Raw genomic sequence first — 15,979 nt, forward strand, 5'->3', positions numbered from 1 at the left:
CTGAACTGAAGCTGCTTCTCATTAACCTCTCCTTAAAGTTACAGTTTTGCTGCACTTATTTAAATAAGTTTAAACCACATTTATGTGTGCATTATATTTTGCAGTTCAAGATCTGGAAAACCTGTGATTGGCAATAGGTTGCCTCATATTCTTGATAAATACTTGAGAAGTAAATAATTTTCAGTAACAAAGACAAAGGAAAAATGCTAATTTTTTAGCATAGGTGACATTGGGATATCTTCTTTTACTGGCTTGCCTTAAAAAGAGTATTCTTGCAAAACTTGATATTTCATATGTGACTGTTTTGGATCTTTCAACTGTTCAGGGATATAAAATTGTGTAGTTGGCCCAAGGACATTTTGCATGAAAGTTTGAATGCAATTACTGATTATTAGAAAAAAAAAATCTTTGGTTGGCTGGAAAGAACAACTTATGCATGTCACTAAGCCAGATAACTCATCCATGACAATGTACGCTGCTCCTACTGTTACTGTGCTCTTCCCCCATTTTCCTGTTGTGATTGTTTTGGGTTACCAAGCAAAACAAGGGAAGGGAATTAATTATTTTGTATTTTTAAGATGCCTTTTTGGAGACAGGAAGCAAGGCTATTATATGGCTTAGTTAAATTAGCAGTAGTAGTAATGATTTTTAGGCACAATGATTTACTAAAATGAATACTCTTCTTTGAAAACATAGCTGGTTTCTCTGCCTCATGAAATCAATGCATATGCATTATGAAGGATACAAGTATGTTCAGTACATTTGTGTTTGCTTCAAGTCTGTTGCATTTTCTTAAGTGATGTTTTGATCTAAATGACATGTCTACAGCCTCTGAAATGTTCAAAAACTGCAAAGAAAAAACAACAGTTGCTAGTGTATCTTACTAAAAATCATACTAGAAAGAATAATACCAAGCTCTAACAGCTGCATTTTGATTCAGTGAGGACACATTCTCCTTGGTGTTTGGCCTGTTCTGTAAAATCCTGTTGTGATGAGCATGATTGATGGACTTTCATACGGCTGATAGTCATACTGCAAAGTGTCACCTTTGTTTTAGTGCCTTGCTTTGTAGAGAACATGTAAGCCCTCAGAGAATGACTGAAGCCTTAATGCTTCCCATTAAATATCCCCTACTACAAAAGTTCAGGTTTTGATGAGGTCTAATTCCTGGAGGGATGATTTTTACAGTTCACAAGTTCTTGTTAATTGGGAGTTTATTAGGCTTTGGAGAGATTTGTTTTGTAGAGTACAATACATAAAGTTCAGTGTACGCTCTTTCTAGTCCTGTAGTGGTTTGTGTTTGTTTACTGAGCATACCTAAAGAATTAGTATTAAATACTGCAATTTGCTGGTTGAAATGTTTTACAGATTTAAGCTTGGACGCTGAAGACAATTCATAATGATTCACAGTAGTCTTAGTTCCGATGGTTGAAGTATGTTCTTGATTAATCCTGAGTGAACTTTTACAAAATGCCTGGACTTGACAGTCACTGGCCTAAACTGCCTTACCTACACAGAATTTGAGTGTGATCTGCCCCAGATAGAAAAAGTAGTTTTATTTGTTAGACTGTGAGGCTTTTTTCTCTTTTGTATCTGAAGTTCTTACACACAGGGAAGTGCATAAAAATCAAAAACATTAACTAATAGATGCCCAGCAGATTTTTTTTAACAGAATTGTTAATTAATTTTTCATATCTTAATCAGAAATCTGTAATGAATGTTAAATAGCCTGCTAAGAAACTCTGGCCTTTGTTTCATTTAAAGTATTTGGTCTTTCTTTTCCTCCTGATATAATTGTAGTAGAGTTAACTAGTTTCCTGCTCTCTTTTATATTTCTATGGTTCCTGTTCATGGAATAGCAGAACCCCAAAGTTACATTATTTATCCCCTAAGCCAGAGATTTAGAGGTCAGGTTTGTACTAAGTACTCCTAAGCGTGGAGGTGCAGGTCATTTTTTGTGAAAGATTATTGTTGAGGAATGAAGGAATGCTGATCCATTGTAGCAGTTATGGTTTGGAACAATGTCCAGCAAATACCCAGATGATTAATATGATTCAAAAAGATGTTTTCTTTTGAACATGACTCAAAATCATAATCACAGATTTTTTGGGGAGAAGAGAAACATAGAAATTAATATCCTTTAATGATCAGTAAGGCATACTTAGGAGTGATGCTGTGCTACAAAGTGTCACTTCGTAGAAACAGTGATATGTATATAAATGTGTGATGACACATTTATCACATTTGTATTAATTAGAAAGATTTAGGAGGAGGAGGACTTAACACTTTTCTGTCTTCAAATGTTCTAGATATGCTATTGGATAAAATGTTAAATTGTTGATGACATTACTCAGGAATCTTTTTCCAGAATATACTAATATCTTAGTATTTCCAGTTGCTGTAAAATTTAAATTGATTTTTTTGTAGCACCAATATTGACTTTCAAAGGGATATTTAATCTGTTTCTGGTATTTCTTGCTGTAAAATGTCTCCACTGCTTATTTGAAGATTGTTCTGTGAGTTTTCTCATTAGAATTAAATCCCAGCTCCGTCAACAACAGGGTGTACAGCTTGTGTCCTTTAGTTCTTTTGTGTATCACCATTTGCCATAACCCGCAGTGTGGGGATTCATAATTCACTTATCTATGTAGCATAATCAACACAAGGATTTAAACTTAGGGGATTTTTCCTTTCTTTGCAGTACTGTTATAGGTCACTTACGTTGCTGTTTTCTACACATCATAACTGAAGGGACCACCTGAGTTTTATTTAACATGACTGTTCTCTCTGTCTACACTACAAAGCCTCAGTGGTCCTTTCAGGCAGAAGCATCAGGAGAGCTTTGATACCCCTGCAGCAGCATTTTGGCTTTTTGGCTTTCTTCAAAGTGTAAAGTTTAGCTATGCAATCTGTCTTTCAAGAGCAGAATCAGAGTTTTCTTAGCTCTGTATGTGTCTTCTGGAGCTTAAAATCTTCACAGGCCACAGGAGGGCAGCACAATCTCTTTGGATCTGGAGCTGTACCTGGATGGATGGAGCTGTGCCCTGGACTAAGGAGTCATCCAAGAGAAAGATGCTTTTTATGTGGCAGTTCTCAACTCGGTAATCTCTAATCTCAAAATTTGGGATTACCTGTTGAAAAAGTGATAAAACTTTTTTTTTTTACCCTCTTTGAATTAGAGTAAATGATTTAACAGTTGATACATTCATAATGTTGGAGGACACCTAAAAACAGTAATTGCAGAGGCTGTTGTGCTTGGTGATGTATAAACACATAACAGAGTAACACCTTCTCCTTTGAATGTTTTCAAGTCTAAGAAAAGAGGTAACAGCTGAGCAGGGAGTGAAGGAGGGGGAAAGTTGATCAGCTCAACTTCTGCTGGAGTTTTATATTCTTTGGGGCAAAGGAGTAATTCTGACAAGATATTTGTAAGGAAATGAGGACCTTAATGAAAATTTCTGGAAGTCTTTTTTCTGGCTGACGAGTAACAACATGAGGAGATTTATGCAAGAGTTTTTTTGGTTTTTTTGTTTTTAAATTGGTCAACATATACTGCAGTAGTTCAAGGGCCAATGTTTTGGAATTAAAAAACATGGTAGCATTGTAGGCTAGGTTATAGCTGGAATTCAGAGGGAAGGGAAATAACTTATTTAATATGCTAGAAAAAAAATATAAATGAAAGAATGTAAAGCAGCTAACAAGTAATCCACTAATTTTTTATTTTGTAGCAATGCTCTGAGCACACGAGAATAAGTGACCATCCTCATTAGGAGGGGAGGAAAGTAGTCAGAATGTGATGAGCTGTCTGGCATAAACATAGCACAGGAGAAAAATACTGAAAATGAACCCTGGAAACAAGGCAAAAAAGGCTCTCTTAATTGAACCTCTTATGATTTCTCTTCTTGATAGAACCTTGCTTTCAAAAATGTAGTCACTGGGAAATTACACAGAGGATAAGATCAGAAGATTGACTAAATATATGAGAAGGAAGGTGTGGTGTCTGTGCTTATGCACAGAAAAGACTGCAACCTAGAAAGCAAATGAAACTGAGCCCAGTGTGTCTCCTTCTCTTTCTCAGTAACAAAATAGTGCAAATACATCAAAAGAATTTATATGATGTTCTCACTCAAGTTTATTGACACTCAGATTTTGTTCTGGGTGTAAGTCCTTTATAAACATTAATTTTTGCTTATTTGGGGGGAAAGTAGGACATGCTGGAAGTTGAAATACTTCATAGATGATTTCATTTTATTTTAATTATCTTTGGAGAGCCCATTAGATTATCTGTAGATTGTTTGTGAATAGCTAATTCAAGTTTTATTTGTAATTTACAGTTTGTGATTTTACTTGATTACTGAAACTCTTCATCTCTCCTACTTAGTATTTAATATCCTTAAGTAGTTATTTCTAGGGCTGCTGGTTGTTTCCAGAATTTGTGATTGCCCAGATTTGATGTGCATTTATAAATTATCATAGTAAATGAAAGGGAGGTTTATTTTGTGGTTATTAAACTAAACAGTTTCCTTCAGAAATGTAGGCAAACATGTTTTGAACAACTTTATTTCCCAATGTCAGGATTTTGTACATTGCAAGTATGGGACCTCCTCACTGTATTGTCAAAATCATTACTGAGGTCTTGTCAAGTTTTGTGCAGCATTAGTGAATTTTTGGGAGCTCTCCACTGACATTTTATAAGGGGTTTATGAATCATAGGATATTTCATCCTAGCAGCACAATAGGCTTGTGCACATAAAATGTACCTTGGGTACAAAGTTTGTATTCAAAGGTAAGCAGTGTGCGAGGGGCTGCATTTACCACCTTCTTCCCTCCCCCCATCTTACTATGTTGCAGAGTTGAGGAACAGATTTTGTGTCCAAACCATAAATCAGTTGTAACAAAGTGTGAGTTAAGGAGGAATTTTTCTGCCTCTTGAAGTTACTTATGACTTCCATCTGCACTTTCATTGTTTTTGGATATCTGTGTTAAGAACCATGAATGCATCACTGGATTTGGATACAATTTTACATTGAATAAGGTCACGAGTTTCATTTTGGCTCTTGCTGAGGATGAGATTTTATGCACAGTTTTTCATTGAAAAGTTCTCATCAGCAGTTTCAAGGAAGTCAGCACTGCTGTGTTTGAGGAAAAAACCCCAAACCCAATAGTGTAAAAAAAAAAAGTAAAATTATATTGAGTGATTCATAATCTGTTCTGAGTAGTTTGATGCTTTCAAAACTTTTAATTACACAAAGGAAAGGCCAGACTACTGTTTGTTTAGTGTTTTATTGAAGGTGGTATTAATTATTTTGTACTCAAAATGCCTCTTCTCCAGATGGTTTGGAAATGCTTCTGAAAAGTTAATTTTTGGCTCATGTCTCATGTCAAATCTCTGGCATCTTACCATAGCAATATCAAAAGGAGTTCACATCCTTTAGAAACTTTTAAAGTATTGAAGAGCAAAGGCAAGTAGGAAGTTCATCTGTTTGTAGAATTATTTTGTAAGTGTAGAAGAATTGGAGAATAATTTCGGTATTAAAATGAGTCAAACCTAATCTGAAGCAATAACATTTGGCCCCTCCTAGTGTGGAACATTGATCTAAGGATCCAGAGATAATGGAGAGATGTGGAGCTTTTATTTCAGCTTGTGCTTTAAAAGTTTTGCAGGTCTGTCATAGAGTTGTTACTCGTTGTATTGGTGTTTAAATGGCTTATGTAAGTAGTGTGAGTAGACCAGTTGAGGTATTATTCATGCAGTCATTCCATTAGCACACTTTCTCTGGAATTTTCTGATGTATCTGGTTGGTGAAGGGCTTTTAAATCTGTTTAAAGGCTTTTGAATATCCCACTTGCAGATATTCTGGGTGTTCTTATGCTTTTAGTGACAAGAAATAAGAAACAAAAGAGCATCCTCCCACCTCAAAGTCTAATGTACTTGTTAGCAGTATTGTGTTCTGAGTGCTTCCATGAAGCTCAACTGGACAAAGTTTTTACCTGGGCTCTTGGTTGCATTGCACATTTTCTGCTGCATTTCATTTGTTAGGAACTGGAGTATGCTGGACAAAAGTAAAAATGCACTCTTGAACTTCCCTGTTTTATATGAACACTCCTTGCTGTCCTAAACTTTGTACTTGATAGCTTTAAGGCTGCACTGAATGTCAGCTCAGATTGTAAATGGTTTTAGGCTGGATATGTGATGTTCAAGGCTGTGTATGGAAAGTGGATTTCCTTCCCTGTTCTTCATAGCTTGAGACATGGAAAAATGTTGGTGCATGTCATGGATTGCCATGAGGTAGCATTTTATGCTGCATCCTGGATGGGTTCATGAGTTTTGGTACAAGTTCCGGGGGATTTAATTAACCAGTGTCATTAGCAAAGAACACTGATGCTATTAGCACTGTATTTGCTAATTTTGTGCAAGAAATAAGTCAATTTACAGATACAATATTTTGAATCATGCCTTATATTTCTATTGTGTATTACAGTAAAAAGCGTTATATTTTGTTTGAAATTTTTGTATCTATCTATTTAATTCTTAAGTTTCTGTATCATCAACAGAAGCTACTTGTATATGTGTTGCCTGTTCTCAAAATTCATGTTTCAATAATGTAACTAGGGATTTGGTGTTTGTATCTCACTTTTCTGCTCATACAGCGAAAAGGATGTAGTTTAATCTTTGTTTAGAAGTAGTAACTTGAAAAAATGGGCTAGGTTATCAGTATTACTGCACAAGGTAAATTTTGTGGGTTTTAATGACAAATTGAACATTAATATGAATAAATTTATAGTATTTGTAATATTTTAATTTGATTTGGGCTTTTTTTACTCATATTCTTTAGACCTTTTTGATTGAAATAGGCAGAATTACTGGTTTTACTTTTAACAAGTATCATATGACTGCTACAAATCTGTGTTTGAGCTTTCTTATCATAGTCATCTATTGGTCTGCAGAGTTCTAAGGCCAGGGACTTTCCTGTTGTTTATATTCCTGTAGCACCTCAGTTTCACAACAGCAGCAATGGTCTCATTGTCAGATCTCTTTGCAATAGAAGTCTGATCTGAATTAGCATTGGCATGCTGCTGTGCCTGTGACAAATCAGTACACAGTTTGGAACTTGTGCCTGGATACTGCTGTGCTAGTCCTGAAAGGACACCTGAAACCTGACTTGGCTTAACAACAGTGCTATAGAGAGAATGGTAGCTAAATTTCAGAACAAGTTAAATGTTTCTTAAAAAAAAGTTGGGGTGAGGGAGGTGGAATTGGAAGTGTTGTTTGAGTTCTCAGAGTGCTGTTGAATCAATGCTTTGCCATATGAGGAGCCTTCATTTTTTTTTTTCAGTAGTAGTAGCACACAAGTATATTATAAAAGTGTATTGTAGGATATTTATGACATCCTTTAAAATAATTAGGTTTATGGATATGCTTAATTTTTCTTGTAAGGGAAATACAAAACTGTAAGCACGTACTGTGAAAAGTCTTGTAACCAGGAGGTTTTATTGTTTTTTCTTTTCTTTTTTTTGTATGTAACTTTTAGAATCAAGGGTTAAGAAAGACTTTACTCTTGAACAGCTTCTGAATTTATTCTTGTAGCTGATTTGGTTCTTTACTTTAACCATGAATTAGATGTATAGCTTTTCTATGTGTGCTAATGCTGACTGTTGAGAAATACGAATATGAAAGCCAACATAATTGGATATATAGCCATCTTTCAAAATTGTTAGTGTCCCTCTGTTCTGTAATGTATTTTTTGAGCACAGTCTCCTGCTGTACAATTTTTGTGAAACATTGCCATTATTTCTTCAATATGCTCTCATAATTTTTGAAGGAATGGTAATGATTTCTTCATTAAAATAATCTGCTTCTCTGAAAACAAAACAAACCCCAAAAAACCCAACCTGAACTGAAGACAGAACACTTCTTAATCCTCTATTCTATGCTACTCAAAAACATCTGCCAAATGGATTACTTTCCATCTTATCTGCAGCACGTATTTGACATTCCTCTGCTTGTGCTTATTACTGGGTGCTTTGGCCCACTTGTGATCTCACTTGTGTATTGGCATTATAAGCTCTCTGTAACTTATTTGGATGATGTTAGGTAAGACATACTGCAGAAAATAAATCGTACCTTCAGTCAAGCTTTCTTGACATTTTGGATCTTAATTGTTTTCTAAACAAAGATTAGATCATTCTTTCTGTGTTTGTGTCCCCCAGTTTTTTTCTGGTGGTTAATACATGCATTTTGCACTTCTGTGTTTTTAACTGTGGCTTGAAGGTTACAGTCACAGATGATTCTCACTTGTAGGGAGCAAGTAGAACATATGGCAGAGATTATCAATGTTGAGTTCCTATTTGAGCCATAAGGTCAGAAATTTTATTTAAAGATAAGGTTGGTAGGTTGTTACCATGGCAAACAATGGGGCTGACAATCAGCACAGTAACTTCCTGCTAAACATGGTAGTTGTTTGTAGATTGCACTTGGCCTGGGTTTGTGTCACACTCAAAATGTGCAGGTTTAGGTGAACACACTTGTTCATGATTTTGCCATCAGAAAGATGAGCAGATTTTGTGATTAATTTATGCTTGCAGGACTTTCAGGAAAAAATTATCTTGAATAATTAGGTAATATTTCGTATCTAGTTCAAGATTCTTTATGAATATAGAGCTTTTTTTGAAGAAGTTTTTGTTAGTTTTAATAAATACAGAAATACTTGCTTAAAAACTGGCTGTTTCTTAAGATTGTTAAACAGATATAAGGAAACTTGATTTTCTTTTTATTTAGTAAATTAAATTTTTGCAGTTGAGTTTGTAGGGCTTACTCATCCTCACTGCAACCATATGCATGTTTTGTTTCAGAGTAGAAATAGTCCTGCTGAGGTCATGTAAAACAAGAGCTTCAGTAGAATCACAACTTTTTAATTTTATGCTATTCTTTAAGGTGACTCAGATTTGCTACTGTGCAGTATACACAATGCCAAAGAAATGAGTGTTAAGAGTAGTTATTTCTTTCAGTTTTGTATCACAAATAGGCTGTGTAGTTGAGTGCTCCCTACTGCATGAATTTTATATTTTATTTAATTTTGTTGTGTCTCAGAGAAGGAAAGAGCACAGTGCAACACTCAATTAAAATTTAAGTTAATTTCCTAAAGTATTTTCAACTCAGTACTAATTAATTAATTAAAAGAAAAACCCTTGCCCTATAATATTTTAGTCATTAACTCAAAACGGCTTTATGGAGAAATGAAATCTGATAGAATGTGGTCTGTTGTCCATTTGTAAGACATCCAGTGGCTGCTGCATGAGTAAAATTAGAAGCATACTTTGTTATATTTTTGAATAAAGCTGCACTACAAGAGAAGAAATGGGCTTTACAGACTTTGATTTATCAAAGGATCTTGAACTCCTTTGTACTTAAGGGGGAATTGAATGGAAAACCATTGATCCTCTTCCATCTTCAAATTTCTGTGCCTATAGACTATCTTGCATTTTTCTGCCAATATTTGCCATTATGCAGCTACACAATGGAGGTTGTGATTACTACTGCAGCTCGGGTTTTCATGACTTTTTGAATTAAAAAGACCCCTTAAAATTACTGAATACTCAGTTATAGATACTTCTATAGTCACATATAGTCTTTTTTTCCCCATTGTAATAAACACTTTTCCCTGTTATAATTGCAGTATACTTTTTTTGGTATAGATATGCTTGTTCTGGCTTTGTATCTTTTCAGCTTGGTTTACTCCAGAAAAGGTTTAATCTAAGTAAAACAATCCCATAAAATTGCCTCAAAATAATCCCACTCTTAAAGCAGAAACACCCATGTTAAGGATTTTATTTGTGTAATGCTATTGATCTGAGTGATGACCCTTCTCACTGTAGGTTAGGCTTTGTGCTGTGCTGTATTAGTTACTGTTTGAACAGTTTTGTGCCTTTAGCCTTGAAGAGAATTTGCACACAATGTCCATACCCCATTATCTTGCTCTTCTCCAAATGCTTCCCTTGCTTTCTGGGTAAATAAGGGCTTGAGCATCTGCAGAACATCTGTCTCAGAGCTATCAACAGGAGTGTGGATGTGCCTTGCTCTCAAAGGTGGGGTCCATGCAAAGGTGAAGGATCCCCATGTTTCTCAGTTCCTTTCAGCTACTTAGGGGAGCTTTGATTTCCTGGAGATTGGTGTTACTGGGATCTTTCCTTCCCAATTCCCCACACAATCAGAAGTCCAGAGAAAGAATGCTGGCAGTCAGTGTGTACATATACATAGAATAGCATGCAGTAGGAATCTTGCAGATTTTCCCATGTGGAGTTTGTGAATAGGAAGACTTAGGACAGCAGGGTAACAGAAGACACCAACTATTAACCCCACTTTGAAGAGGATGACTCTATTGCTGTCTGAGCTTCATATACATTTGCTTAAACCCAGTTTGTGTGTGTACAGATGTGTGACAGGCCAGCTTTGTTCAAATGTACCAAACAATCCCTGCACTACAGAGGTTTTATTTGCTGCTTTATGTAGAGATTTTAGAGTGTCCTCATTTGTAAATGATGTGAAGCATTCCTGCAGTCATTTTTCAGAAATGTGTGCTTATAAATAATAGAACATATTTTATGTTTAAGAACTGCTAGCTGTGGCACTGCTTAGCAGATTCACTACTGGGGCTGGTCTTTGACTGGTACTGATGTAAAGTCTACAAACTATTAATTTTTTTCAATGCTAGACATCAACTCTTACAATTTATTAGGTGTTGAGGGTGTCTATAGCCACAGATACTTGGTGACCTACTGGATCAATTTCTGCATCAGCAATAAATGATGACGACAGTAAATGTGTCTGTATGACCTCCAGTACCACAACTCTTTATCCACATTTGATGATGGTGAAGAAAAAAAAGTTCTAAGATGGTTTTTGTACTAGAAGGGCAGTATGGCCTCCAGAGGTCTTATCCAAAAAAACAATGCTGTGGTGACTTTTTGTGCTGGGTTTTTTGTTTGTTTTCCAGCTTTTGGCTCCTTTGACATTGTACTGGCACATAAAGTTTGTGTCAAAGCCCATTTTCTACACAACACGCTACAAATAATTGTCTGTTGTTTAAATATCTTAGGTTTATAGTCTATGTTTAGTCATTAAGGCAGATGTTTCGATGAACCTGCCTTCTGGCAATTAGTGGGAGATACATTTTCTTTTTAAGTTTCTGAAGGCAGATATTTCTTTAGCCTGACCCTTTGTTTAGTTGACTGAGCCGATTAACTTCTGTTGGAAAAAAGTTCATAGTTTTCATTTCTGTTGGCTTCAATTTATAGAAATTCAGCAAGCTGTTTGAATTGACTTTGGTCCATGCTGCAGAATTTTTCTCTCTCCATCCCCTCAAAACTGTTTGTCTAATTTTGTTCACATATTTTAAAATAACAAAAAGAGAACATGAAAAGGAAGATGATACTGCTGTACCTTTCCTCTTCTAAATTAATTAGTACCGAGTTTTTGTGTTGGAGGTAAGTTTATAAATGACCTTTCTGTTTGGTTAGGTGGCATTAAGTGTTTTAATAATTTGTACAGTAAACAGAAGTGATGTGTAAAGCTGACAGTGCTGCTCTTTGTCCACAGCCAGCTGTTCTGAGTCGCTCGCTGTGGAAAGGCCAAATGAAGTCATGACTTTGTTCCCTAATGCTCTCTCTTGAAAAGCCTGGGGAACTGGAGTGCAGTACTGGGCTGGTGCCCACAGTTTCATTAACTTCTTTTTTTCCATTTAAATCCAGGTCTCTGTTTCAAAGATGGTTGAAGGGATTTATGGATTTTCCTGATTATTTGCTTTCATAAACTATGTTAGAATAATACAAAAGGCCACCTGGCACAAAGCTGCTTAAGACACAAGAAAAAGGAGTCTTTTATTATTAGAACCAGTGATTGAGCAACAAGTGCCAATTTTATATATTTGTTGTCTTGGAAATTCAATTTTGCCTCTGCTTTGGGTTTCAGGAAAATGAGTTAACCTGTAACAATATTTTCAAGCTTGAGTACTTTTATTCCTTATAATAGGAGAAGACCCTCTTTTGCTGTTTTGTCAGTCGTGTATGTATGTAGTAGAGAACTGTGTGCACAATTAGCTTTTCAGCAATGTTTCTGATTGGATCGTGCATTGGATTAGCCAGAATTTAAAAAAACAATCCATCATTTGGCAGCTTATGAAGTGATATAATCAACTTGTCTCTTAACTGTTGTTTTATACATACTCTGAAAACCTCCTAGGAAGGTATTTATTTGGGAAGTGTTGTGTAGCATCTGACAGTTCTGTGTTATTTGAGAGGCATTTCCCCTTTTTATAATGTGTAGTCCTTCATAAATGCATTAAAACATGTTGAAATTTTGTTTCATTTTCATCTTCTAAACTTGATGTAAAATGTTAATGTCTTCACGTTGCATGTTTTTGACTTGTCATGAAGAATTTCTATTGATGGCTGGATTGTTTAACTTCACAATCTTTCTGACATACAGTGTGCCATAAAGTAGCATTTGTTCATAATGGGCAATTATTGCTGTGTAATATGATCCACATGACCACACCATTATTTTTATGTATTAAAAAGAAAGGAGTTGATATTTATTCTATTTCATTGGTTTGTCTTCCACTGCATTTGTTTGTGCTGATTATAGTAAATTTGTGCTTTACCTAACTTGGCAGGATTTGAATGGGTGGTTTGGATCATTGACAACAATGAAAAGGAGCACTTTAAACAGAAGCATTCTGCAAAATGCCCTGATTCTGTTAGTGTGGATAAATATCTGTTACAACTTTAAAGGTGCTGGGAGTACCAATGGACTGGCTGTCTTTATGAACCCATTTGTTGCAAAGCCTGGATTTTTTCTGTAATGGTAAATGCCATCCTTGATTAGCAAGTGGTCTGGTTCTTTCTACGTAGTTACAGAACTCCTCAAAGCTGAGAATGCTGAGATACATATTGGTTGTGACTCACACTGGTTACTAAGAGCACCATAAACATATTAAAGGACAGTTTAGTAACTGTACTTGGCTGTGGCATGCTACCTGCAAAATTGCACAGCAGGCATTCTGTACCAGGCACTTAATTATGGCTGAAGGAGTGCCATCCCAGCACCTCGTGGTTTACTCAATTTGCCTTCATAGTCTGAGAAAGCATTGGATGGAAAAGACTATGGAAAGAGAAATGCTAATTGAAATGTTTTAGTGGTTTTGTTTGTTTGTTTTTGTAAAATCTGTCATATGTGCTACTTATGACAAAAGTTTATTTATTCCAGAGGGCAACTCTGGCAGTTAAACAAACTTTAATGTTGATCATCAGCATTTACAGTAGTAAATTGGTAACCTGGCACAAGCAGATACTGACCTTCAACATCAATGATTAAAAGAACACTTACTGACTCACTTAAATTGGATAGAAAATATCCTACTTAACTAGGTATTCAAAGGAAATAATTGTGTTTGCTGTCTAAACTGCAGGTCATTTAAATTACCCTCTGGCCCAGCTTTGCTTCAAAAATAAATTATGAAAAAAAGAAATGAAAGGAAAAAAGTTGAGTGGTCAAGCAGTTACTATTACTGAATGAAAACCTTATGATGGAGTTCTGTAATTCCTATATTTCCTCTGAACTCTTGAATGTTTTTTCAGCCCTTTTAGCTAACATAAACCACATGAATACCAAAGACACTCATTTCATACAGCAAATTTGATTGAATTTACTAAAATTCTCATAAACTCCAGATTTATACAGGATCAAGCTATAAGTGCTGTGATAACTGCAGTGTGCAGATCAGACAGAAATCAGAGAAGGGAGAAATGTGTAACCTTGGCCTTTCCATGTGCAACTCGGATGTGTTGGAAGTTATACACAGCCATTGTGAAATGATGTTGTTGTTTGCATATTGAAATATCAGTTATGAATCAGTCATCAAACCTTTGCAGTGTGGGATTTAATTTTCATAATGACTGAAATGCAGGGTGAAATTTCAAGGATGAACTTTTTTTCATCAAGGGAAGTGTTTTGGAGGAATTCCTCCAGTCATTAATCTTTGCAAAGTAAACAGGCATAATGTGTAAAGTTAAGCTGAAAGTCCTGCTGTTTGTCCTGCAGACAGCTGTCCAATTGCTTGACACACAAAGGCCAAATGAAGCATGTCTGTCTTGTAAGCAGCTTTTCTTGTTTCTGAATTGTTAGTTCGGGTTCTCTCAATCTTTTTGATAGGCAAATCAAAGGAATCATCTGAATTATTAATACAGCTAATATTTAATTTTTTTTCTTAATTAGAGGTGGCGATGGGAATTGATGAGTTGGTGTATATATAATATATCAGAAGGGGTCTTTTAGGCTTTCCTTTAACTCTTTACTATTCACAGCTTCCTGTACAGAGGCAATTTAGTCCTCACCTTTTCCTTAACAATCAGTTATAAACAAATCAGCATAAGGAGCTCAGAAAGGGAAATCTCTGTTCCTGCTGCCTCTTAGCTACTGAAAGCTGGTCCCCTGCAGGCAAGCTGCTGCTGGCCAGCTGTGAGTGTGAATGGCAGGGGCTTCTGGCCCTTGCTCTGACCTCAGCAGCAGCCAGCTCTGGTTCCTGCTGGGGAAGGAGCTCTCCTGTTTTTGCAAGAGAGCAGCACTCTTAGTCCCCGGTGAGAACTGACTGCAGCTCCCCTTTCTCAGCAAGACAGTAGCTGTTAATCAGTATATTAGGCTTGTGAGAGGTAAACAAACCATTTGATTCTGGTTTTGTTGTCAGGTAGTGACATTTTCATTTGAAGAAATTTTGCAGAAAGTGAGGAGCCCTTGTTTCCCAAGCCTGGATATTGCTGACATTTGGTATAATGTTGTGCTTAGGTAGAACAGTACTCCTTTTGGTTAGAGACCTTCTCACACATTTCTTTGTTCTTCCCCAAATGTTTTATTATCTTTGACTTTTGAAGTTTGCATTGCTATGCTTTCCTCCTCACATCTGAAACACTTTGCTGTAAGGGATAGATGGGTTTGGGCACCTAAGGAGCATGAGATGCAGGCAAAAGAGCTGACTTTATGGCATCTTCACCCTAGAGGAGTGAAGGTGAGGCAGAAAGGCCAAGACAAAGAAAGAGGAGTGGAAGAGATCCAGTATATGAATCATGTGAAAGAAGGGTGTTTGCAGAGTCTTTTTTTCTGCTTATAATTCTGGCATGACATTTTAAAACAAAATAATTCCCTAATCTTTAGGATTCTAGAAAAACAGCTTGAAAATATGAATCTCAAAGGCTTCAGAATGAGAAGGATGAACAGACATTGTGAGTTAGCTTAAATGTGTAGAAGCTTGAGTACTCTGGAAATAATCTAGTGTTTTGGGAAAGGTGCTATGTGATTTTTGTGAAGATTGGTTTTGGCAATATTATAATGTGAAAAACTTGGAAGAGCATGGCTAGCAAATGCATGCTAGTGTGAATAGCACTCATTAATTTAACTACATACAGAGGCTTCATAATCTAGTGCAAAACAGTTTAAAAAGAATATAAATAGTAGATTAATGTTTAAACTTTGTTAGCTGTTTGTGTCTGGCTTGCTTTTTGTTGAATATTCAGAAGATAAATTTTGAAGGTAAGCAATTGGGTGAAAAATAAACAAGAAAACTTTTTTAATTAGAACATAGTTACATTCAGGAAGACCTCAACATTAATTTTGATTTTTTTACTAGCATCTACATGTCTTTATGGTTTCTAAAGGTGCTTTACTCTTTTCTTGCTTAAAATACTTTGATACAAAAAAAAAAAAGAAAGCAGGCCAAGCTCCTGCTTAGGTTGTCAAGGGTCAGTTTTCATAGCCGTCTGACCTTTTTAGACTACACCAAGATAGTGTATGTGAGATGTAGGGGGTTTTTGTGCCTGAAGTGATAAAACTATTTTGCACAGCTTGCTTTAATAAAGAGCAGATTGGTTAGTAAGATCAGGAGGGACTCCTATCCAAAAAAATCAATAAAATGCTCTCTTGGAGTGCAGT

At 35.9% G+C, this 15,979-nt stretch overlaps 1 protein-coding gene across 4 annotated transcripts in view; it reads left to right on the top strand.

The window, feature by feature from the left end:
* Positions 1-15,979, top strand: part of GSTCD (glutathione S-transferase C-terminal domain containing) — a 51,914-nt gene that overhangs the window by 14,614 nt on the left and 21,321 nt on the right. The gene's annotated exons all lie outside the window — the stretch shown is intronic.

The sequence above is a fragment of the Lichenostomus cassidix genome, chromosome 4 (assembly GCF_008360975.1).
Source record: "Lichenostomus cassidix isolate B80296 chromosome 4, HeHo_3.0, whole genome shotgun sequence".
In the NCBI taxonomy this organism is placed as follows: Eukaryota; Metazoa; Chordata; class Aves; order Passeriformes; family Meliphagidae; genus Lichenostomus; species Lichenostomus cassidix.